We start from the raw sequence: 27,014 nt of genomic DNA, 5'->3' as shown, positions 1-27,014 counted from the left end.
ACATTCAACTTGTCGACAGTCTGTCTGATTCGTTTAAAAACGTTGATCCAGAGATCGAGGTTATCTCTTACAAAATTACAAATATCTACACTCAGTAAGAACTTTTAAAGCGCTTCAAGAAACTAAATACAGACGAATAAATGGAATAACATGATTACTTAAACGACAAAATGAAAATAAATGTGACTTACCAGAGTAACGGAGTTGACAGACTATACAAAATGTCCCGAACCACTTGGAGATGATGTATGTCGAAATGTAGGACTGCTTCAGGCCGGAGGGAGGGCTGGAAATTCAAAGACGAGACGAGATATATAAGGTTGTGACAGCACTTGGTGAATCAACTGCTTCATCATTTCAATCACTTGCACAGATCTCTGCAATTGGTGTTCATTTCGTCCATTGTCACTTTAAGGGATAAATTCCTAACTTTGCCTGCTAAGTCACTAATCGCAGCACAGGAGTATATGTCGTTAAACAAAAGCTTAAATCACGACGATTTTAGGCCAAAATCGCAGTTTTCTGTAGCTCTACTTAACTTTTTCACCGGCTCGTAAAAAATAAAATAAAGGTTCGCAGTCGCAGCTGGAGTGTCGTGGCTTCAAAAGACCCTGGCTGCAGTCCCCAGCGCCCTCCACTACAAGGCCCGCGACTTGCCGCAGTAGGTTAAAACACACGCCGGTAACATTAGCGAGGAAGAATGTTGAATGGCATTCCTTGCCTTACTAGGATGTCTTTGAAAACCACAATACTACCGAATTCCGTCTCACACGATTGTCTGCGAGACATAGAGAAGTTGGCACAACACCCAAAGACACAAATATTAATATGAGTCATTCACCACGGGAAATATTCTAACGCACATACTTCGAGATGACAGCTGTCATAAACTCTCCCCACTAAGTCGATATCAGTCCTATTTTTCCAGATCCACTCTTCATTCCAGTTTAGGGGAAAATGGGAAGCTTAGGTGCAAAGTGACGTAGTATGGAAGGAGACACTTTGACGAGACAGTAACACAGAGTAGTGGTTGTCTCGCAATATTTAGTGCACGAGGCGATAGATAAGAGTGACGGTCAGAAGAAAGGAGCTGGCAGTGCTGCATAGAGATGCCACGGTCACTGTTGGCCGACAACAATACGCGAAGCGGCGAAAACTCACAGTGCGGTAATCATAAAAAAAACCACGTCCCGGAGAAGTCAGATGGGAGGGAAAACACTCTACGTAGCAGAGTCACTGACTCGAGAGGATAAGTCAAAAATAATGCGGCAGCGGCAGAGGAATCGGTTTTCAAGCGGGCGCGTCCGACGCCCGGCCGGCGAGTGGCATCAGGTACTACGGCGGCGGAGGGTCGCTCGTCATCGGCGAATGCGTCTCCCTCGGCGGGGGATCGGGAGACACGTCCGAGTTCGACTTCAAAGGGTTGGTGGGAGGAGTGGAGTGAGTAGTAACGCGCGGCGGGAGCCGGTCGAGTGAACTGCCGAACTGCGAGGGAAATAGTGGTGAAGATAGGAGGGGGAGGGGAGTGGGGTGAGGGGGTTGCGACTGTCTACTCCCGGCGATGCGCGGCGCGGTGCGGGGAAGCGGTTCCCGGCCGCATGAGGGCCCAGCGCTCCCGTGGGGACGCCGCGCCGTTGGGCCCTCAGCCGAGGCGTAGGCCCAAAAGCACGCCGGAAGACTGTCACGGTATCTAAAGATTTGATCGTTGGATTTTTCTTCCTCATAGAATAATCCTCCAAGGCCGTTAGAACATTAATTGCGTAAGCTTGGTTTCGCTGATGGTAGGACCCGGCCGCCTATGTGACGGTGCGGGATTCCTCGTCCCTTCCCTTCCTTCCCTATCCCCTCCCAGGAGGCGTCGTCGGGCTCCTATCGCGGCGGCTCCTCCTTCCTTGTTCCTTCTAGTACTTGCCCTCCTGCGGGAAGAGGAAAAAAGCCCGCGCTTACAGTCCCTGCCGCAGAAGTGCAACCCGCGAGCCCCCCCTGGGTGTCTCGTTTCCACTGTCACGTGATACGAGAGGATAGAGCGTCGTTCGAACGCAATGGGGGGCCAAGAAATCGAATCGCTAGTGTAATCGCATAAGGAGGATGGGCTGCGGTGAGCAAGTTACGCAATCAAGCATTTGCCGATCCTACGTGCTCCAACTTCGTTATGTCGCGGGCGCCAACAGTTGTATCTCATTACATGTAATTGCGCCCTGCGGGTCAATGATAGTAACCACTGGCTGCTCCATTGAAGCACAACTCAATGACAAGAAGAGAAGTGTTGTCAACACAAAAGCGGCACGGGGCATCGTGTTGTAGTAATAGGCGAACATGTAACACACATACGTCTACTGTTATAAGGTCCACATATGATTCCACTACCCTTGAGATATGAATCCGATCCAGTACCAAGACACAATACCTTATAGTTTTCCATACTTGGTTTAATTCTCACGTATGATCTACATAAATGAGCAAAATTGCAAGCCGATCACTAACTGAGTCTGAAATCTGAAGATGTATACATTGCTGCAGAAATAAAACAAATATACTTTCATTACTGTTGATTCACTTGAGTGGAACAAATTTACAGCACAGATTGGTTTGTAAATATTTAAACGAGCACAAATCACCGAAAATCATAGACTCCAGAGCTTCATAATTATATTGTGGAATGAAATTTTTTTACCGGCTGAATTCTTTGCGTTATAATTTTGCTGAAATAGAGTCAGAGTCGTTTGAAACTGATTTAGAAATATTCCTAAAGTGCAGCCGTAGCTTACCGCAAGGTAAAATTAGGCTCATAAAAGTTATGAATAATGTATGTAATATTAAATGAGCGAAAGTAATTTTAAATTTTAAAATTTTCCATTTAAAAATATTTATGGCATACTCTAGGAATTGTATTTATTTTGGGATGTAAAATTGAAAAAAATACTACATGTTCAAACAAGGCTGCCTTTATGTGAACACATGTGTTACTGATCATTGGCACACATCCTTGTGTACAGATTCTTCCGAAAATATTCTTATTTCAGTCCTTTTGTCACACTTAACACGAAAAGATTTATATCATCTCATTTCTTAATTAATGTTTTCATTTTAAGGATATCGAATGCGATGATAGAAACTGATGTATGACACTCAAGTTGGAAAGAGATTAACACTAGAACTACCGATGGAGTCATTTTGACTCCTCGCCATTTTTATTTCTCTGCCCTGTCTAAAATTTTCCGAATTCCGGCCTGAAATTCCGTGACTTTTATTCATTTTCGACACAAAATAAGGCTGTGCGATTAAAATAATTCTAGAAAATAAAATAGTGCACGTTTTTCAAAATTTACCTTTAACTACCAAAGGGAGTCATTTTGACTCCCTAATGTATTTTGCTTGTCTTTTCACCAAATAGTAATATTTATACAAGTTTTTATCTCTTCTTATGTCAATATTAATTAATATAAATCAATCAAAGGTTTAAATATACAATTATTTTCCTTTTGGCCCATATTTGCGAGACTGAAAGCATTTCTTATTTTACGGGTCTGTGTTTGGATCTACAAACTATGTGAATGTCCTGGTATTATTTTACCTTGCGATAAAGTGGTGAATATGCGATTCATAGCATTTTCAAATCCATGTGTTTAGAATCCGTTGTGTCTGTCCCTCCTCCCCTCCTTCTCGCCGCCCACCTTTGCTGCCGCCCGCAAATACTGTGCATTGCGCTGCAGCACTTTTATTTCAGCCTTGACTGCGTGGAAGTTGATTTTCAAATATGAAAAAGTACCTCTGATATACCGATTCCCCAGAAAAATTGATATACTGATGAACCAGGAAAATAAATCAGTAGAATGAAATAAAGTTACTGTCCTAGCACGTTCGGCTCTGACAGCGCTGGCTGCCGGGTGCCGCACAGGAAAACCGTGCGCTGTCCTTTGCATTAGTGAATCCAGTGAACTCTCGAGTGGACTGCAAAACTCCTATGAAGCAAGGATTTCATTTTTCCTGACTGGGAGTATGGCTAGAAGAAGTAGGCGAAAGCGTGAAGAAGCCCTATCTATGTTGCATTCTATACCGGAAGGTGAATCGGAACGCGAAACAAAAGATCATTTCGGCTTTGACGAAGTCGAGGATTTTATTCCTCAAAACGTTTCTAGTGAGTCTGAAGATTCAGACAAAACGCGTGCGAAATATAAGCAGTAATTTACATTTACTTTCCCTTTCATGGGTAGTTACAAAAAAAAGGTATTATATACGATTATTTATCGATTCGTTTATACTGACTCACATAAAGCGATGTACAATTGTGGAACCACGCAGGCAAAATTACGAAGATTTTACACTTTCCGATGTGGAGCTAGTTGCATGTATAGCCATATTTTATGCCCGAGGAATATCAGGTACAAATGATTACTCTATTGAGAATATTTGGTCAAACGACTGGGGAATACCATTTTCTACAACGAACGACTAGGTTTGTTAACATTTTGCAATGTCTAAGAGTTGATGAGAAATCTAATTGATTCCAGCGGCTCAAAACTGTCAAGTTTGCCCTCTTTTCAATAGTGTACGATAGATTCATAGAGAATTACATTGCTTGTTACAAACCTGGTCCGTACATTATAGTTGATGAACAACTTTTTCCCAGTGCAATTAGGTATATTTCACTCTGTACATTCCTTCTAATCCGGACAAATACGGCCATAAATATTGGCTACCTGTTGACAAGGAGAGCAAATATCTTGCAAATGCCTTCCCTTATGTTGGAAAAGGTAATTCACTTAATGCAGATTGCCGTTTAGCAGTACTGAAACTAATGCAACCATTTCTGAAAAAGGGCGAAATGTTACTGTATATAATTACTTTACCTCAGTCAAACTCGCTGAACAGCAAAAAATCCAGGGTACTAGCATTGTGGGAAAGGTAAATAAAAGAGAATAGAATAACCAAAAGAGATGAAATCACAAATATACCACAAGAACGTCTACTCAGTGATAGCCTATCTACTCGTTGGAAAATACTCCCGACTTAGCAGGTATTCATGGATAGTGTACAATGAGACTACCTAAAACATTTCACGCAAGACGTTTTAGAAAAAGCTCGTTACAGAGTTGGCTGATCCTCATGTTAGATATAGATAAAAGCGTTGCGTGTCCAATGCCGCAGATTCTTCTGATGGGTTTCTGCAAAAAAATTATTTCCAGGCAAAACCAAAGTGCAAAAATAATCTATCAGTTGGGAATTGTAAGACCTGCCAAAAGTCTTTGTGTGGGCAATGAAAATTAACGACAATGCTTGAACTCTAAAGCACCTTAGACAAATGCGTGGCGTATCAACTGCATTTTTTTGCTTCAGTTAATTATCTTCCCAACTACCATGTAGCCTAAGTAATATTTTCGATCATTCAAACAATATGATAAAATGTGTTGAAAAGTGTACGTTTGCTATTTTATCCAATTCCTCCATTATAATTCTATTAAAACAACATAACATGTAAGAAAAAAGAATTTCAAAGCAACACTGTCGAATTTCGCATTTTGAAAAAATATATTTTTTTGTTAAAACGACGTCTGAAATATTGCAATTATTAACAAAAATGATAAACTAATGCAATCTATCAATAAAAACAGACATAAACAGCAAAAATAAACAATTATAAGGCAGGAGTCAAAATGACTCCATTCGGTAGTTCTAGGGGGGGTGTCAAGTCCGGTATTCCTAGTGTTAAACTCAATTTCCCTAAAGAAAACCTAGGGTCGGGATAACTTAGAACTTGTGAAATACGCTTCTGATTAAACTCAAATTCTTAAGATTCCTTTGCACGCTAAAATTAAATGTTTCCGTCCAATACGACCTGACTGTCATGGTTTAGATTGGCCGATAGTAGCATTAGGCGGGTTGGGAGGATCGGAATTCCAACTGCCAGCTGATCCACACCATGTGGCTACGGGGAAGGAATATTCGTCGGTAAAGAAAGATGGGAAGGGAAACAACGGAAGAGTGCGGCCAGCTAATAATGATTTTGCGGAGGCACATAATCTTGTGAAGAAGTTCGAAAGGGGGCCAAGCATAGATTTCAAACTTCGTTATACATTCAGATATCAAAACTTAACTGCCTTGTAGGAAGAAAAAAACACTAAAATATGATTCGGAATGAAATTCTACAGTTTCATAGAACCTAAAATACTCCTTTTATTAAACAAAGGAACCTATAAATTAATAATTAAAAAATAAATCGTTCACTTATTGCATCCAGATGTCACATCGATGCAGAAAACCACCGGTTCATAAATGCCCTCGCCCGAGACCTTGACCTTCCTGACACAGCATCTGAATTACATATCTTTCGGTAAAATTATAGGAATATATTAGAACATGGAACAGATATTGCTTTTTATCTTACAGGAGAAAATTATTTGCTTCCCTACTGTTCTCAAGAGTCTTCCACTCTGTGAGTTATGAAAGTGATGTGAGTGAGTGAGTGAGTGATGTTAAGAAAATCCCGAAGAAAATGAAATTTCCCGACTGCATTTCCGATAATGGCAATCTATTCATTTACAGTTCTAAGCCGAGTTTGCAATGAGTCGTGATTAATACTGTCTACAAGTTTTCTCAGTTTTATTTTCACATCAACAAAAATGAAAGGAGAATACGTACCATTGCTGTGGCAGTGAAGATTTATCAAAAACATCGACGGATAACTTCTGTGGATTCAAATTGCAAATCTTTCTCTTTCGACTACTAAGAGCCGTACAAAATGTCCTAATTTATGACGTGCTTGGGATAGCAAGGACAGAGATAGCCTCTGGTCGAGAAAAGAGTGGCATGAGAAATAAAGCATTTTGTGGTAGAGAAACCATACTAAGCAATTATCTGGTTAAACCGCAAAAAATAACTTTGCCTCCACTGCTCAAGAAAGAAGTCCTTTAGGAGCAGCTGTTGAAGGCTCTGGATAAATATGGGAAAATGCCACAAATTAGTTCTGAGAAACTTAATACTGGGATTTTTGATGGCCCACAAATTTGACAGCTAGATAGAGTTCGTGAAGTTAATGAATGAGGCTGAGAAAAATGCTTGAAGATCGTCTGATGATACTGTACACAATTTTATGTTACAGAGGCAATTATTACATAAGGTTTGTACGCGTGATGATAAAAAATATTGGAAGCCTGACAGGCAATATGAGTATTAAGATTCACTATTAGCATAGCTTCATGAACTGCATTTTACAGAATTTTGCAAATACGAGTGAAGAATAAAGTGATAAATTTAATTAGGATATAAAAACTATGCAAGACTGCTACAAATGGCTATGAAGTACGCAAATGATGGCAGATTATTGTTCCAACCTTCCGAGATATAATTATGCCGAAGTCCTTCTTCAAAATATCGGGAACGAGGCTTCAGAAGTGGCTACTTACTCTTTTACAGGATGCTATTTTTTACAAGTGCAGTTGTAAATACGCGCTCCCGACATCTTAATGGAAAATGTATTTCTTCCATTCTACTGGAAAATATAAAAAATAATAAACTCATTGTAGATTTGTTTTGTATCTTATAGGCGCCCTTAACTCTGGTAACGTAAAACGCCGATTTTTTTGTCTCAAAAACTAAAGCTATCACGGAAAAACTAATTTTACATTTAGATTAAGGAGATCATTTATACAAAAAATAGACGTAAAAAAGTCCGGCACTAATCTCAGTTTACACGAGTGTTGTCTTTTACAAAAAACCTCTCTTTTCCAATTGTGGCTGCAACTGTGTTGCACTTAACAATAAGGTGGAACAATGTATTACTTGGTCAGACTGAATAAACTAACGTATGACTTACATTCCTCTGTGAATTTATTGATTCATCAATAGGGCCTTATCAGCTCTGTGAAGTTATTCATAAAATAATCACCTTCTCCTTTCAGTCGAGCAATCCTTTGTTCAATAGGGTGGTTTCCTATTATTTTTTATTGCCTAAATCGAAAGATTATTACTCCTGGAGTACGTATTTCACGCTTTCTATTTTTTGCTATTAAATGAAAAGTGAAAATTTCCAAGCGCACGAAAACGCGACGGGTAAGTATGAATGCTGGGAAAAGCTCCACGCGACGTCGTTCTGCTTCTCGCTGCCGCAAGTGAGGTGACCTTGGGGCGAGGCTCTTGAGTGCTGATACGACGCAGGATGATAGCAGGTAGCTGAGTACCATGCTACCAGGTTACTGAGTACCATGCTAGCTGGTAGCGCTTGGCTTAACCCTTTCGCTGCTGTTCAATCTCCGAAAACCTACTCCTCACATGCGGCGAAAATGTTAAAATGCGTTTCGTGGGCCCATGGAGCAGGTACTTCCAGGATGGGTGTGTACACCCTCCGAAGGGTCGCTAATCCGCGACCCAATCCTCGACCAGCTCACCCACGCAGGACCGTCTGCGTGGGTGCGGACAACGGGAAAATGGCTATTTTAGCAAAGTTAACAAAATCGTTATTTTTCATTGCAGAAACACGGTTCAAAGACGTGATTGATTGCTTGATTGGCAGAAGTGCGATGAAAACAATCATTTTTTGATGATCGGATTAATCGATTGATTTTCAAATTGCAGTCAGAGCGGTCACTTTTCGGGAGGGAGGCCCCCCGCTGGTAGGGTCGAGGAGACGGTTTTACGTGAGTGAGCTGGTCGAGGATTCCGGGTCCCGGATTAGCAACCCTTCGGAGTGCTTCGGCGAAAGTGCTGACCGCATGGCAGGGACGAAGAAAAAGTACGTCCACAGCAGTCTGCCGTGCGGACGTACTAGGTACGTCCAGAGCAGTGAAAGGGTTAAATAAGGATTATTAATATCTTATCAAACGAAGAAACTTTCCGACCAGCCAGTTTTTATAGGAGATTATTAAGACATGTTTTCCTGAGCTCTGTGCCTCATGCATGCATTGGTAACTCCAGACGACGTGAAACTCCTATCCTCTCGTGTAGAAATAAGGTCCCTGTGACGTCACATGGAGTGGCATCGCATGGGCGCCAATCTGGCCTTTTTCAAATGAGGATTAAATTGACCATTGCCATTTGTCTAAACCGGTATTTCTAAAACCAAATAATTTGTTTTTTATGAATACACTAATGGGGGGTAAGACCGCACGTCACCGGTTAAGGCTTAAGTTGATTCAGTACAACCAGTGCGAGGATGGTATTGATATGAAATAAATATGTATGGTTAGAAAAATGGAACTGTTCATGTATCCTACCTTTTTCCCTACGCGTTGGTACATTACGCCAAACAGACGATGTAATACGGTCAGAGGTGAGTTCTTCCGATGAAAAGCATTTATTTTTTATCATCTGGAGACTAAGTTGTGAAAACACCATATTTGTGGAGAGTGGGAAAAATCATGAGTCGTTACGCAAACAGTTGCGCTCAAATTTTATGACAGAAAAACATCATTAGATTTCGTCAGTGGCTGAGTATTCATTAACACAGTAATTAGCAACGAAAAAACATTATTGGAGCAATGACAATCTTATATCAGTGTTTCACGGGCAATAAATTCAACATTCGGAAACGGTCATCGAAATAAACATTATACGGTTGATATGCTTATTGCTGTGCATTTTAATGAAATTGTGAAAAATGTACCTCATCAATTTCATGGCTCTGTCTTAAGAATAAATATTTCTGGAAATCCTTGTGAAATGTCAGTGAATAAAAATATTTAGCAATCTAACAGAAACAAACAATTATAAGTTATGATCCCAAATTCGCCAATTACGAGCACTAAAATATATTGATGATAAAAAATGACATAAAAGATGCGCACACTTGAGGTTTTCAGGTATTGATGCGAAAATACATTGCCAACTTTTTTTACACGACAACCGATCAATCAAACATGAACGAATATTAGCATTGGAAAGGCAGCGCAACAAGAGCAACAGCCAAGGTATGATGCAGAGTGTTAGAATGGCGTGAGGGATAGAATGTTCTAATACCAAGCGAATGAGATTGATACCCTAAACGATTCGCTATTTTGTTTATTTTATTCAAATCAACTGTGTCTCGAGTACAATCTACCGATTTGATCGATAGATTTTTCTTCCTTATAGGAAAATCTACTAAAATTGGTAGCATATTAATTGCGTATTGCTTGGTTTCGTTAGTGGTAGGACCTGCCCGCCTTTGTGACGGTGCAGGATTCCTCGTCCCTTCCTTCCTTCCCCGTCCTTTCCTTGGAGGCGTCGTCGGGCTCCTATCGCGGCGGCGCCTCCTTTTCTTGTTCCCTCTCGTCCTTCCCCTTCTGGGGGCAGAGGAAAAAAGCTAATCGCTTATAGTCCTCGCCTCAGGAGTGTATCCCGCGAACCCGGCCCAAGGGTTTAGTTACCATTGTGTCTCGAGTACAATCTAACGATTTGATCGTTGGATTATTCTTCCTCATAGAATAATCCCCCAAGGTCGTTAGAACATTAATAGCTTATGCTTGGTTTCGCTGATGGTAGGACCCGCCCGCCTTGTGACGGTGCGGGATTCCTCGTCCCCTCCCTTCCTTTCCTATCCCCTCCCAGGAGGCGTCGTCGGGCTCCTATCGCGGCGGCGCACAGTGGTCGGAAATCGAAAAACGCCGGACAAAAGTCCGAAATGGCTTTTTTTGAGGTAGACAATTGAAATTTGGCGCAAATACGGGGAAATAGTTGCTGATTTTGAAATAGAAACTCATTTTTATTTAGTCTCAGCCGTTATGGAGTTACGGAGGCTTAAACATGACGAAATTTCGAAAAACTTGCCATTTATCATTTTTCTTCGAAAATGTAAAAAGTTACGCAGATGGTAGAGCAGAGGATGGATTTTCATGAAATTTTAAACATGTTCATCTGTCATTATAGTTTCTTGCCAGTACTTTGCATAAGTTTCAGACATTTTTGTTGATATTTGTGTGCTGTAATGTATCAAAATGGCGGAAGCTTTTTTCAAGCAAAATTTCACTTAAAGCAGTCATTATCTTTTTTATAAGAAATATGTATGTCGAGATATTTCGCAATAATACTAAGAAAACATATTTAAACGTTTGTCTGCAAAAGGTTTGGGAAAAAGTTTGCGGCCCTGAGATAAATTCGAATTTTCGACCGCGCGTCGCGGTCCGGCTCCACGTGGCGGACCCCGGTAATATCGATTGCGTGTGATGGTTGAAGTTGTTTGCACCTAAATTCCTCAAATTTGCCTTTTTCAAGCAAAAAACACTTTTGTGGATTCCCTAAGGTTCTATATCGAAGATATTTTGAAAGCAGTATTGGTCATTAGGTCATAAAATGGCGGACATTTTGTTAGGCAAAAGTTAACATAAAGGAGTCATTATCTCTGGTTTTAGAAAAATGTATATCATGATTTTTTGTCAGGGTATTAAGTAAAAATAATTATAAAGTATTCTGCAAAAATCTGTGGAAAAAGTTTGCGACCCTGAGAAAAAATTCCAATTTTCGATCGCGTTTCGCGGCCCGGCTCGGCTCAGCGCGACCTCGAAACTCCGACTCCCCTTTTTATATTTCAGGTGAGATATTATGGGCGAATCCTCGGCCATCTTCTATGAGATTTTGCCGACCTATTCGCCTTCAGTGGCTAAAAGAGACTAGAAGTTGCGAAAGCAGAGAGAGATTACATAAAAGAACTGATTGATGGATTGGATAAATTGAATTGCGAAAAATTTATTCACAAGAGACAGAATTGACAAATAAGGTGTTTCCTCCTGATAACATAGATTCCTACAAGTTGTGAACGCCGGAGTAGGACAATTTGACAAATGTGAAACATGTAGATTGACTAAAATATACCTACGTAGCTCGGTGATCCTGGGTTTGAAGTAATAACGTGAAGTATAGATATATTTCTTCATTAAATAGGTATTTCAAAAAACATTCGCCTTTGAATCCCAACATATTATTAAAATGGAAATGCATGACAAGATACCAGGGGCTGGTGAGCAAAAATATTCCATTCAGAAAATTCCTACTGTTAGATATTTTAAAATAAGAGCACAATGGTATGCACTAACGGTAAGCCATGAAAGCTAGAAACTGTCTGATATGAATTCTATATTCATGATGAAGTTAATGCATCAGATATTTGGACATTTTAAAATTAACTTATCTGACTCGAAATCATCAATTTTCCCCTTAACTTTCTGAATATACACATTTTATATAATACTAAGTTAAGTAACAGGTTTTGGTCGGGAGGTAAATGAAAGTAAAATATTTTTTAAGCAAACAATTCCAATTAGCTGAATTTTTCCCGTGTTATTCAGTGCAAACAAACGCGTAGGAGAAGTCTTAATTGGCGTATCCTTTATACGTCGGTATACATTTTTCAAAGGGGATGAAGTCTCCATTTACAACGTCCAGTCAAGTTGCTAATGTAAGGACCGAGAGCTTTTAAAAGGATAAAAGGAATAAAAAAATACTATTTCCCCAAATAGACTGCCTTCTTCATTATTCATTACACGTGGGTCAATCCAAAAGGGCATGGTAAGATACCTCAAGGAAATAGAGGCAAAAAAAGAAACAGTTTTTCCTGTAGTTCTTTTGCTTGATAGCTCCCAGCTGTTTACGGTTGCACAGTTTTAAAGAATGAAATCAACTCCTACACTCTTGTTCACTAGGATATGCAAGTGGAGCATTTAAATAGCATTCATTGTTCCTATTCACTGGTGACTGAACATATGGAGCGAAATACAAGTTGAATCATGTTAAATTACCACTTGTTGATCGTTTAGAAAACTACATTATTTTTCTAATTACACAGCACACGACTCATCGGGAGAAGAGCTCTTTCGAACTCATGAGGCCATTAACGATCCTGCATAATTCATATTAGTTGACGCTTACACGCTACATTTCGAACCATCAAGAATTAAATACTCCAGTAAAATAAATGCAAACTTGGAGGTTGCACGTGGTGGAAGGGCTCCATATTATGCATAAAACACACTTTGTTACTTCCACGATATATTTTTTTATAATTTCGACCGATTTTGGCTGTTACGCTATTAAAAAGTACATAAAACATTTTCTGTACTTGGTAATGGTGTAACAGCCGAAACCGGTAAAAAAATAGATTAAAATAAATATACTGTGGAAGTAACAGTGTCTTTTATTTATAATAATAGCACTAAATATTGACGTTATATAAAGATACTTAAGTGCGCACTATACAAGGAATTGCTTTCATTATGTGGTACGGACATTTTTCAATCAACAAATTCTTTATTACCAGCATGGTAATGTAGGAGCGTGGTCGAGACATTGAAACCGATGATACTTCAATAACATTTCTTCGGTCAAACTGTGCTCAGAGGAAATTCTTCAGATTGCGACAAAACATACTGTAGCAAACAAATGTGGTTTATGTCTTAAACATCACCATCATTTGCGACAAACACAATTACAAACAAACATTGTACAAGTACTGGTATCAGCACAAAAAAAAACGTTGGAATCATTTTTAAATCGGTAAACCGAATGAATTGCAAGAATTTCGGAACAGCAGTGGAATGAAATTAGTATTTAATTTCTAACCTTAGAAAACAAATGATAGACCAGAAAAATTACTGATCGCGGGAAACTGTGGTAACTACACCATCAACTTCGTTGAACGGAAGATAAGAAGATTTTAATGGAACAAATATGAGCGGAGTCAGAGGGGTATAACTGTGAATTCGATCGGATATGTAAAGAGCCCATTAACTACACATATGTTAAAAAGGAAAATATTTGCTGAACCCAATCCTTCTCCTAATCCAGAAATGGAGTTCCTAGACATCATAGAATGTTTGACATTAAATTTATAACAAAAAAATTAGATGTAAGGAATGTTAGCGTACTTTCTTACTTTTGAGAGATCACTTACAAAAACGAATGAGTACTATGGAGAAAATTTGAAAGGGGGTTTTAGTAATTCTAAATTACCGCTATTTTTTCCATGAGAGATTTTTCTCCAACTTTAAAATTGTAAGAACATGAAACGATATTCCAAAAGTGGTGAAGGAAAATATAGTTACGATACGCTTACGTTAAAAAATATAATTTAATCACGAAATCTCAGTTATTTTATTCATCATCATTCAGTCTGATTCGTCGCGAAACAAATTTAATGCCTTTTAGTCATACAGTATCTCCATAGCCTAAAAGAAACCGCCCAAATTAGGACAGTGGAATCGTTCCATCAGATTTGAATTCTCACTTCATTAAAAGAATTAGGTTTACGAAATGGAAAGATAGATTACAACCGAAAAACTATTATTTATAGCTCCGCTATTCTATCATAATGGGGTTAACTCATTGTCAAACCCAATTTCGCAATTCATGAAGATAATTTCATTAGAGGGCTGCGAAAGATAAGTCATAACGGGAAAAAAAAGTCTTCCTCATCCATCAGCCATTTTATCATACAGTTCTTGGGGAATGATATCCTTGGGCCCGGGGAGGAAGTCTCTTATCTTGGTCACACAGTTGTATCTGGTGACCACGTCATGCTTTTTTAATATTCTGGCGATCCTCTCTGACGTTCCAGCAATGAAAGGGATAGTGTGAGGATAGCTTCCTTGACGACCAAGAACTGTATGAGGGGGTATACAAGGTGCCCTGCTCTTGCGGAAAATCCTACATAGGGGAAACTTGCCGCTCCATGCATGTGAGGATTAAAGAACATCAAAGGGCGACCAATAACAAGCAGTTTCAGCTCTCTGCCATCGCCGAACATGTATGGTCGGAACCTGGCCACGACACAAAATTTGAGGAGAAGAAACTTTTAGTTAAGGAGTGCCGCTACTTCCCTAGACAAATCAGGGAAGCGATAGAAATTCAAAAAACACCTTTGAATTTCAATAGAGAAGACGGATACTTCCTTCACAGCGCATGGAAAACAGTCATCAAAGAGACAGCCAATCAGAGAGAAGCACCCAGTCAGACAGCCAATCACAGTGCAGCTCCCATCCAGCCTACAGTATATAAGCGAGGCAGAAACCAACAGCCGACACATTCGACCTGAAGACGCTGGCAGGACAGCCAGCGAAACTGTTGTCAATCAACCAACAACCTGACGCGGAAGAAAACCCTAGAGAAATGCAGAGATCAGACCATCGCCGCGGAAACCTACGCTCTAACATACCAACACATTATTCATACATCTGTTTTCTTCGCAAAGAATCAAATACGAAGACAAAATACGGCGACAAAGGGAATCGAGGCGGGATGGGAGTGGTCCGAGTAAACTCAAGCAAGCAATCCCATCCAGAATGATTCGTGATTAATCTATAAATAGGCGAGTCGCCATCAGAGGCGTCACCTCCGTTCTCCCTTCAAGGCGATTTCAATTCTCCGAGGAATGACATCGGATACGTTCTGAGAAAAGATTTATCGGTCTGCCTCCGAAATAGAAAAAGGCCAAATGCCATACATCCCTCTACATTTTTCAGTTTAAAACCTTCCCCATGTATGCCCTTATCCATCTATCACTAAAAGAATTAAAGGACAGTTTGCTTTAAATAATAGGGTAGTTTCCTCCATCAAAGAAAACGAAAGGTATTGATTGCGATTCGTTACCCACCATGTCCATTAATGTATTCATAAAATCCACATTATTTGGTTTTAGAAATCCCAGTTTAGACGAATGATATCGGTCAATTTCATTCTCATTCAAAAAAGGCCAGATTGGCGCCCATGCGATGCCTTTCCACGTGACGTCACAGGGACTTAGTTTCTATACGAGTAGATAGGAGTTTTACATGGTCTGAGATAACCAATGCATGCATGAGGCACAGAGTTCAGGGAAACATCTCTTAATATTCACTCATTAACACTAGGAATACCGGACTTGACACCCCTCCTAGAACTACCAAATGGAGTCATTTTGACTCCTACCTTATAATTGTTTATTTTTCCAGTTTACCTATGTTTTTATTCATAAATTGCTTTAGTTTATCATAATTGTTTATTATTGCATTATTTCAAACGTTATTTAAACAAAAAATCATATTTTTTTAAATGCGAGTTTCGACGGTATTGCTTTGAAATTCTTTTTTCCTACATGTTATGTTGTTTTAATAGGATTTTCACACAGTAATTGGATAAAACAGCAAACATAGACATTTAAACACATTTTATCATCATGTTTGAATGATCAAAAATATTACCTAGGCTACATGGAAGTTGGGAAGATAATTAAATACAGCAAAAAAACTGCATTTGATAAGCCACGCATTTGGCTAAGGTGCTTTACAGTTCAAGCATTGTCGTTCATTGTCCACAGTTGCCCACAGAAATACTTTTGGCAGGTCATACAATTCCAAACTGAGCGATTCTTTCTGCACTTTGGTATTGCCTGGAAATATTTTTTTGCAGAATCCCGTCAGAAGAATATGCAGCATTGGACACGCTTCGCTTTTGTCGAGATCTAATATGAGTATCAGCCAACTCTGTATCGAGCTTTTTCAAAAGCGTCTTGCGCGAAATGTTTTAGGTAGTCTCCTTGTACACTATCCATGGATACCTGCTAAGTCGGAAGTATTTTACAACGAGTGGATCGGCCATCGCTGAGTATATGTTCTTGTGGTAATAATGTGATTTCATTTCTTTTGATAATTCTATTCGAATTATTTACCTTTCCCATAATGCTAGTACCCTAGCTTTTTCGCTGTTCGGCGAGTTTGACTGAGGTAATGTAATTATCTCCGGTAACATTTCACCCTTTTTCAGAAACGTTTGCATTAGTTTCAGTACTAATAAAACGGCAATCTGCATGAAGTGAATAATCTTTTCCATCATTAGGGAAGGTATTTGCAAGATATTTGCTATCGTTGTTAACAGGTAGCCAATATTCATGGCCGTATCTGTCCGGCTTAGATGGAATGTACTGAGTAAAATACACCTGATTTTACTGGGGAGAATTTGTTCAACAACCGTGATGTATGGACCAGGTTTGTAACAAGGAATGTAATTATCTGTGAATCTATCCTACAATTGAAAAGATGGCATAATTGACAGTTTTGAGCCGGGAATCGATTAGATTTCTCATCAAATCTTAGATAATGCAAAATTTTTACAAACCTTTTCCCAGTCGTTCATTTTAGATAATGGTATTCCCCAGTCGTTTGACCAAATACTTGCAATAGAGAGATCATTTGTACCTGATATTCAACGGGCATAAAATATGGCTATACATGCATCTAGCTCCCCACCAAAAAGAGTAAAATCTTCATAATTTTGTTTGCGTGCTTCTACAATTTTACATCACTTCATGTGAGTCAGTATACACGAATCGATAAATAATTGTAGATAATATCTTTGTTTTGTAACTCCTTATGAAAGGGAAAGTAAATGTAAATTACTGCATGCCTTTTGCACGTATTATGTCTGAATCTTCAGACTAGCTAGAAACGTTTTGAGGAATAAAATCTTTGACTTCGTCAGAGACGAAATGATCTTCCTTTCCGCATTCCGATTTACCTTCCGGTATAGAATGCAACATAGAAAGGACTTTTTAACGCTTTAGCCTACTTCTACTGGTCATACTGCCAGTCAGGAAAAATGAAAGCCTTACTTCACTAGAGTTCTGCAGTCCACTCCAGAGTTCACTGGATTCACTAATGCGAAGGACAGCGCATGATTTTCCTGTGCGGCGCGCGACAGCCAGCGCTGTCAGTGCCGACAATGCTAGGACAATAACTTTATTTCATTCTTCCTTATATCAATGGAAGGATACAAAGGTACCTTTTCAGGTTTGAAAATGAACTTCCACGAGGTCAAGGGTGAAATAAAAGCGCTGCAGTGCAATACTGCGTATACAGTATGGAGCTGTAGCGAGCCTGATAGGCGGGGAGAAGGGAGGGGTAAGGGATGAGGGCAAGACACGACGGCTTCTAAACACATGAATTGAAAATGCTCAATATGAATGCCATATTCTCCACTTTATCGCAGGATAAAATTATATCAGGACATTCATATGGTTTGTAGTTCGATACACGGACCCGTAAAATTAGAAATGCCTTCAAATTCTCGCAAATATTGGCCTAAAAGCGAAATAATTATATATTTAAGCCATCGATTGATTTAAATTAATTATTAACATAAGAAGAAATGAACTCTTGAACAAATATTACTATTTGGTGAAAATACGAGCAAAATACAATATGGAGTCAAAATGACTCCCTTTGGTAGTCGAAGGTAAATTTTAAAAAATGAGTACTATTTTACTTTATAGAACTATTTTGATCGCAAAGTTTTATTTCGTGTCAAAAATGAATAAAAGTCACGAAATTTCAGGCCGGAATTCGGAAAAGTTTAGTCACGGCAGAGAAATAAAAATCGCGAGGAGTCAAAATGACTCCATCGGTAGTTCTAGTGTTAAAAATACCCAAGTTCGGAAAGTTTCCTTCCTTTGATAGGGGAATAATGATCCTTATTTAAGCCAAGCGTTACCTGCTAGCAGGGTACTCAGCTATCTGCTAGAAGTCTGCATCGGAGCGAAGCACACACCCTCGCTCCAAGGTCACCTCACACGGCGGCAGAGGGAACCAGAATGACGTCACAAGGGCTTTATCCCAGCATTCATACTAAGCCGTCACGTGTTCGCGCGCTTGAATATTTTTTCGGTTTATTTCATCGCGAAAAATAGATATTGCAATTTAAAAATCTAAATGCGTGAAATAAGTACTCCAGGAGTAATAGTCTTTTGATTAAGGCAATGAAAAAATAATAGAAACCACCCTATTACCAGATTGTTAATTACAAAAATCTGCGAGGAAGATTAACAAATCATAAACTGGGACTTAAAAAATGATGCTACCTAATTTTATGAAACTAAATTTAAGTTTTATGAGTCAATTCGGGGAGTATGAAAAAGATGCAGTAATCCGGTAATTTCGTAGTTAGTAAAGTTTAATGAAAAGAAAAAAGTTTTATTTTCAAATTACTTAAGACAACTGTTCTAGTTTCAAGTTAACAACTGTTCAATCTGTTCACGCAATCTGAAAGAGGAGTGGTAAACAAAACCTCATGCCACTAAAAAGGGTAGAACTCGAAGGCGTAATATTTTGCGTCATATCCTGTGCGCCGTGCGAAATTTTTATTCTTTCTTCTGCTCTGTTGATAATTTTGCGTCCTAATATTTTTGATGTTGTTAGAAAATGGACCACAATTGTAAAGCATATAGTTTTGCAAGCTTTCAAGAATGAAGAAGGATACTCACAAATAGATAAGGACCTGGGATTGCTAATAGTTATCGTTTTTACAAGTACAAAATGAAAATATTTCACAACTTTGGAGTAAACTAGACGGGCGTCTAATTTTCAACAGTATAATGGGGAGGAATTAATTCAAAATAACACTGCGGGTTATTCGATTTGATGAAGCGACAGAAATGAGGAAAAACAGAGGCAAAGATAAGTTTCAGACTATTAGAGAGATATTTGATGTGCGGAACTCCTATCTACTCGTATAGATACTAGGTCCCAGTGACGTCACGTAGATTGGAATCGCCTCAATCGCGGTTAATCGCCAATCTGGCCTTTTTCAAATGAGGTTAAAATTTACCGTTGCCATTCGTCTAAACTGGGATTTCTAAAACCAAATAATTTGTATACTATGAATACACTAATGGTGGATACCGATTCGCAATCAATGCCTTTCGTTTTCTTTGATAAAGGAAACTACCCTCTTCCCCTCATAGTTTGCTGAATTGGTGCAGTTAATGAAAGCATATAATCAAACACACTAGGCGTGACTACGCGAAATAATCTTGTTTCATGGCGATTTTCGGTTCATTTTCAACAAACGTTTTTTCTACCGTACAACCAGTATCACCGCATAGCGCCACCATTAGGCTCCTAATTGATAATCACTAGATGCTCATGAGCTAGACTGAGAGACCGAATCACAACACATAAATAAAGAAGAAATAACGTTCCATAATTTTCAATCCAACCACGGATCCGCCTTCATGTTGAACTACGGTAGAAAAATTATATTTTGTACCATGTAATAATATAATTTTCATAATTAATAGTCACGGGCGTAACTTGTTGGAAATCCATAATCGCAGGAATAGAAGGATCAACAACTTTGCTGTTTCCATTAGGTGGAACATATCAAGGTGGATGATTTTACAGAGTTGATAATGTTACTCTGTGACCAAAGCATGGTCGGTCTCAATAAATTACTATGAGGAAATTGCAAAGTTGCTGATCTTTCTATTCCTGCAATATAATTTTTACTATTTTTACTGCTTGAGGAGATATCAATATACAGTTGCCGATGTTGGAAAGCCAATTAAATGTTTAAAAAAGTAAAATATGCCATAAATATATCTGGCGTGAAGTGGTGAGGTAAAAATAAAATTAACGATCAATCAGAGAACCTTCTTCGCTTGGCTTGACTTATTTTAAGGGTTTCATGAGAGAAAAAAGCGACTCACCTATTCCTTCACCAGATCGATGCATTCATTGGGCCGACCTGAAATAAAATTACATTTAAAATTAGAAAATAAAATATAATAGCCCTCTTCTTGTAAACGTAAAATTATTGTTTTACGGAAGAGCCAATAACTAGAAATGAGGTATTTAGTTAAAAGATTGAAGTGTGTATGATAATTTTAATCCCATCACTCACTGCTTTACGCCTATAACTTCATCATTTATCAAACTTCCCACTTCGTAAGAAAACAAAAAATAGCCTCTTTCAACCATGTACTCGGGCTACTGGTTGTCTGATCGCGTAGGTTACAGATGAAAACCCAGATTAAAGCTTCACTGGTTTTATTGCTTCATTTATACACATATCCCCCAAAACATCATAATAAGTCCTTCACATCGGGATAGTTGGCAACTTATAACAATGGACGATCACATACTCGTATGACGTGGAAAACTGGCAATTTACGCAGCCAAGATTCGGACCTTTGTCCTTAGATTTGACACGTGAGAATTTTACTCCAATGCCCCCGAGGTCGACAAAAAAAATTGTTCAGATTGCAGGTCGTTCTTGGTTACTGAGAGTTGTGCAGCGTAACTTTCTTAAGCTTCAGGTTCCTTCAATTTATTACGTGTCGTAATGGACTTTCTGTACAAGTTGTATAGTTTTCTCTGTTTCCTAAGTTCCCTTCTCACGTCGTTGTTGTACCAGCGAGGTTCCTTATTATCACATTTCAATTTTTGCGGAATATGTTCGTTGATTCCTTGGCGCAGAATTTCTAAGAAGTGTTTCCATGTTACGTCTGTGCTTTGGTCCTTCGATGTAACTACAAATTTTTTGCAGGAGTCATTAAGAATCTCGCCAAATTTTGTTAAGTTGCATTTATCAAATAAATAAATATTGCGTCCAGGTTATACGGCTGACGCTACACCAATTTTTAACGTTGCAAATATCACTCTGTGATCGCTTATACCGTCAATAATATCGAGTTGTTTTATCAACTTAGGATGGCTTACTGCTATAAGGTCTAATATCTTATTTCGTCTCGTAGGCTTGTCAACTTCTTGGGCGGGAGATTGATTTGCAAGTATGTTGAGTAATACCTCGCTGATTTCACTATTCCTTGAATTCGGTTTTACAGTGTAAGTATCCCAGTTTATGGATGGAAGATTAAAATCTCCCCCGATTACTATTACACTTTTACTATCTCCCTGAGTAAATGCGGATATTTGATTTTCTAGAAGGTACATAATATCGACTTCGGAGTTCGGCGGTCTATAAAAAGAGCAAATATGAAAACTCCTTTTGTTTCGTTGTTTAATTGTACACCATACGCTTTCTATTTCGTTGTCAATTATTTCGTGGGTGGCGCTGTGTAAATGTAATTTAACTGCTATAAAAACTCCGCTACCTGTTCTATTGCGTAGATCGCATCTGTAAATTTTATACTCTGGAGGAAAAACTTCGCTTTCGCTAATATCTTCCGTAAGCCAACTGTCTGTCCCCATGACCACGTCAGCGTCCTGAAAAATATGCTCGATTTCGGACCTATGTTTTTAGAACCGAAATGAACGTCATATGCGAGGAAACGGGAGAAGTCTATATTAAGCAGGCGAATAGGAGAGAAAAAGAATTTTAGGTGCAGGACATAAAAGCCAAGCTAAAAAATACGACATCAAAAAGAAGACATAAGGGATGTTCCAGGTATGTGTGGGTCTAATAATCTACCAGGAGCTTCACCCTGCAACAAATGCAATTCATCTAATGCAACAAAAATCCCGTGGATTTGTAGGACTGGACGGAAACGAAAAATTATTCCGGGGAAAATAGGGAGAAAATCATTGTTTTCTGCATTTCCCACAAGAAATGTACCACACGTAGGTCCCCTTTGCAACGCTTAGAATGAGGCAAATAAGATGAGCAGCCATAAATATATCACTTCTTGTCTTCGATAAAAATCTATGATACACCTACGAAGAGTAAAAAAATCACCCATAACCGCTACGAACGACCAAATGTGCGTGAAAACGAAACGTAATTACCCACAATTAATTCCATCGCCACTTAATTACGCCATTTGTACCTCAAGCTTCACCCGAGAACAAAGGCAACGACTTCATTAGATCATATCGCGGAGTTCTTGGAGGTCTAAGACAGATTGAAAGCGTAAGAGGATTGGCTCAATGGGAGGCTATTTCTCGGACAAGGCGACCTTATCTGTGCCGTTCAATAAGCGACGAATATACGTCTACATGTTCCAGCAAAAGAAAGAGAGTTAAATCGTTTCATCACGATAAATCGCTCAAGCACACACATAACGCAATTGCTTTCTCTACCGTCCTTACAGCGGATGCTTAAAATGCCCTATAGATTCTCATCGCAGGCATTGACCTATACAAACGGAAGATAAGAAAATAATCTGCGATGTAAATTTAGATTTTTCTGGAAGAAAGGGGAATGGGGTTTATTTCGCTGGCAGTGAGGTAAATGTGGAAGCCGTGATATTGAACAGGAATAAAAGGCAGAGTGTGGGTGGGAAGCAGCATATGGTGGGGTAAGTCGTAAGCGAAGGTATAATTAAAAAGACGACTGAATTGGATTGGATGTTTCTGATGAAATACATGCGCAGACGCCAAAAATTACCCGATTGAGAACTATTGAGTTTGGGCGGCTTGATGTTCTTCCTTCGCTCAGCTCTGCAGAACTTCCGAGGAATTTTCCCTTGAAATGAGGGAGGAGTAGCAAGCCGTGACACATTGCACATGCAGCAAATGGTTAGGGGCCTTGAAGCGGTGCTGGACGACGCGGAAATGGTAGTCAAAATTCACTCCACAGTCAACTGCCCAAATGGTTATGCAATATGGTGGTTGAATTTCAACAAATAAATAAGCGCGTAAGAATTCAATAGCCATGCAACGTCCTATGGACCTATTGATAGATATTGCGAAGTTTTAAGATCAGAAAAATATTTACAGTGTGTTTGTGAGCAGCATCAAGTCATCCGTCACTGGGGCTCGATCCGTGGAACCCCTGATTCGAAGCATGAAGCCTTTACCCACTAGACCACCCGAACGATTGGATGTTAGGGCAGTCTCAATGCCCAATATGTCGGCTGTGTCCACTATGTCCCGACGAGAGTGGATTCCATTGTAGGTGAGTCGAGGGCGAAGCATACTTCGGAGAATATGGCGAAGAATTCGTAGCTGGATCTTTTGCGCCTTGTGATAATGCGACGGGTATGATTATTTCCCCGGTATAAGGGATATATTGCTTTTAAAACTCCCGGTTGTATGAGAGCATTACGAGGGCAAAATTTTGGTAGACAAGTAGTTCCTGAACTGGCCGCTCTCAGACGCCAACGAGCTTTGCGTTAATTTTTTCCGCCACTGTACTAGAATATTTATGATTCACACGAATGATGCTTGGTACTGCATTTACATTGGTGAGTCTTCTACAGCAAGCGTTAGACAGGGTAGGCTATGCCAACTGAACTGTTCCTGATTGACTTTCATGAGTCATGATAAGTTTTGACCTTGCTTAATCATTTATAATACGAAGTAAACAATTGTTTTTGTACAAATATAGGGCATACAATAGAGCGAAAAGAAAATCGGTAATTAAGTGCAAGCCTTCTTACTGCTTGAATTTCCGTGACGGAGGTCCGCAATACCCTCACATTTCAAAGCACTGATTGCTTTTCATATTTTAGCAGATGAGATAAATTGGCGGTATGATAACTTTTTTGCGAATTTAATCTAAGTATTCTACCAGTTAAGGTGGAGTGTTTTGCAGAAACCTGTCTTCCCCCTGTCTTCCCTCCCAACTATGACTTTCTTCTTCCATTCGGGGTAAGACCCATTCATTTTTTCCATTTTCCAAGTTCCCATTCTGTCTCTCGCTTACCCCACAATCTCACCCCGAACACGGTTTTTAACTTCCCCTCTCCGTTCAGTATCCCCCTGCCATGAAACTTACGATACAGCTATCATCATTTTACATTAAATTCGAGTGAACCTATCCGTTAATATTTCTTGTACAAATTCATTATTCATCTCTAAAGTATTATGTAATTACTGCGTACTGGACATTCAAACAATTCGAGAAGAGAGCTTGGTGATCCTAACCATCGTTCTGGCCATCTCTCAACAAGTGAGATGAATAACTTTCAACAAAAATACTTAGTATAGGAGTGGGTGAGAAGCCAAGGGGAACAAATGATTTCTTTTTTAAACAGAGTTATGAGCAGATATCACGCAAAGAAAACAAATGAGTTGAACTATATATTTAGTAGTGTATTTGATTTTCTACTCGATGCCAGCCCAGAATATACACTCACTCGAATCCCTTGGCATCCAAGTTTTAGTGCATTTCTTTTAAAAATTAACTTTACCAAACTTCGACAAGAAATAAATCACTTGTACCCCTTGGCTTCGCACCCCGTCATATAAAAATACTGTCAGCACATGGTTTCAGGGAAAATTATAACGGTTAATTTAAATCCATATGCATGGATTATTGAGAGTACGTACTTAAACAAGGCGGACTGTACAAATCCCGCTCCAGATGTACTTATTTTACCAAATCCGGTCCAATATTTGAGTAAATAATACGACCAATATAAAAAATAATAAAAAATAACCAATTGAAATTCTTTTGGCATCCGACCCCCAAGGTAATACCTTAGTAACAGTTTGTTACAAAAAATGTTGCTGATATACTATTTTTCAATCTCCTCTCTTTGTCTTTCACCAGTTTCATTTAAAAACAGCTCTCGAGAATGATGCGTAAGCATTGAAACCGGTCGTGTAAGATTAAAAAAGTGAGGAAAGTTACCACAGCCGCCTCAATTATTATTAGCCATGGAATTCTACACATTCAACTTGTCGACAGTCTGTCTGATTCGTTTAAAAACGTTGATCCAGAGATCGAGGTTATCTCTTACAAAATTACAAATATCTACACTCAGTAAGAACTTTTAAAGCGCTTCAAGAAACTAAATACAGACGAATAAATGGAATAACATGATTACTTAAACGACAAAATGAAAATAAATGTGACTTACCAGAGTAACGGAGTTGACAGACTATACAAAATGTCCCGAACCACTTGGAGATGATGTATGTCGAAATGTAGGACTGCTTCAGGCCGGAGGGAGGGCTGGAAATTCAAAGACGAGACGAGATATATAAGGTTGTGACAGCACTTGGTGAATCAACTGCTTCATCATTTCAATCACTTGCACAGATCTCTGCAATTGGTGTTCATTTCGTCCATTGTCACTTTAAGGGATAAATTCCTAACTTTGCCTGCTAAGTCACTAATCGCAGCACAGGAGTATATGTCGTTAAACAAAAGCTTAAATCACGACGATTTTAGGCCAAAATCGCAGTTTTCTGTAGCTCTACTTAACTTTTTCACCGGCTCGTAAAAAATAAAATAAAGGTTCGCAGTCGCAGCTGGAGTGTCGTGGCTTCAAAAGACCCTGGCTGCAGTCCCCAGCGCCCTCCACTACAAGGCCCGCGACTTGCCGCAGTAGGTTAAAACACACGCCGGTAACATTAGCGAGGAAGAATGTTGAATGGCATTCCTTGCCTTACTAGGATGTCTTTGAAAACCACAATACTACCGAATTCCGTCTCACACGATTGTCTGCGAGACATAGAGAAGTTGGCACAACACCCAAAGACACAAATATTAATATGAGTCATTCACCACGGGAAATATTCTAACGCACATACTTCGAGATGACAGCTGTCATAAACTCTCCCCACTAAGTCGATATCAGTCCTATTTTTCCAGATCCACTCTTCATTCCAGTTTAGGGGAAAATGGGAAGCTTAGGTGCAAAGTGACGTAGTATGGAAGGAGACACTTTGACGAGACAGTAACACAGAGTAGTGGTTGTCTCGCAATATTTAGTGTACGAGGCGATAGATAAGAGTGACGGTCAGAAGAAAGGAGCTGGCAGTGCTGCATAGAGATGCCACGGTCACTGTTGGCCGACAACAATACGCGAAGCGGCGAAAACTCACAGTGCGGTAATCTTAAAAAAAAAACCACGTTCCGGAGAAGTAAGACGGCGGGGAAAACACTCTACGTAGCAGAGTCACTGACTCGAGAGGATAAGTAAAAAATAATGCGGCAGCGGCAGAGGAATCGGTTATCATGCGGGCGCGTCCAACGGCCGGCCGGCGAGTGGCTTCAGGTATTACGGCGGCGGAGGGTCGCTCGTCATCGCGAATGCATCTCCCTCGGCGGGGAATCGGTAGACACGTGTGAGTCCAACTTCAGAGGGTTGGGGAAGGGGGGGGGAGCGAGTGGTAACGCACGGCCGGAGCCGGTCGAGTGAACTGCCGAACGGCGAGAGAAATAGTGGTGATGATGGGAGAGAAAGGAGGTGAGGGGTTGCGATGTGAGGGGCGGGGGAGGAGGGGAAGAGAGGGGTGAAGGGCGGATAAGTGGGGAATGAGACGCAAACGCTTAAAAAATGCACCCCTAAGTAACTCGGCATATTCCCAGGCAGGAGACACGCGTTCACAGGAGAAGTCAAACCCACTTCACCCGTTATTTTTTGCAAAGAGTTCGCAAATTACACGTTTAAA

At 39.6% G+C, this 27,014-nt stretch overlaps 1 long non-coding RNA gene across 1 annotated transcript; it reads right to left on the bottom strand.

Annotated features, from left to right (window-relative positions):
- Positions 1–99: 99 nt before the first annotated feature.
- On the bottom strand, positions 100–26,667 carry LOC124163651. The gene is made up of 3 exons (XR_006865819.1): positions 25,475–26,667; positions 20,417–20,454; positions 100–286 (listed from the first exon to the last, which is right to left on the bottom strand). It is a non-coding gene; the product is annotated as an uncharacterized LOC124163651 (long non-coding RNA).
- Between the last annotated feature and the right edge of the window lie 347 nt (positions 26,668–27,014).

This window comes from Ischnura elegans, chromosome 8 (genome assembly GCF_921293095.1).
Source record: "Ischnura elegans chromosome 8, ioIscEleg1.1, whole genome shotgun sequence".
NCBI lineage: Eukaryota > Metazoa > Arthropoda > Insecta > Odonata > Coenagrionidae > Ischnura > Ischnura elegans.
This window is presented reverse-complemented; position numbering and strand designations above follow the sequence as displayed.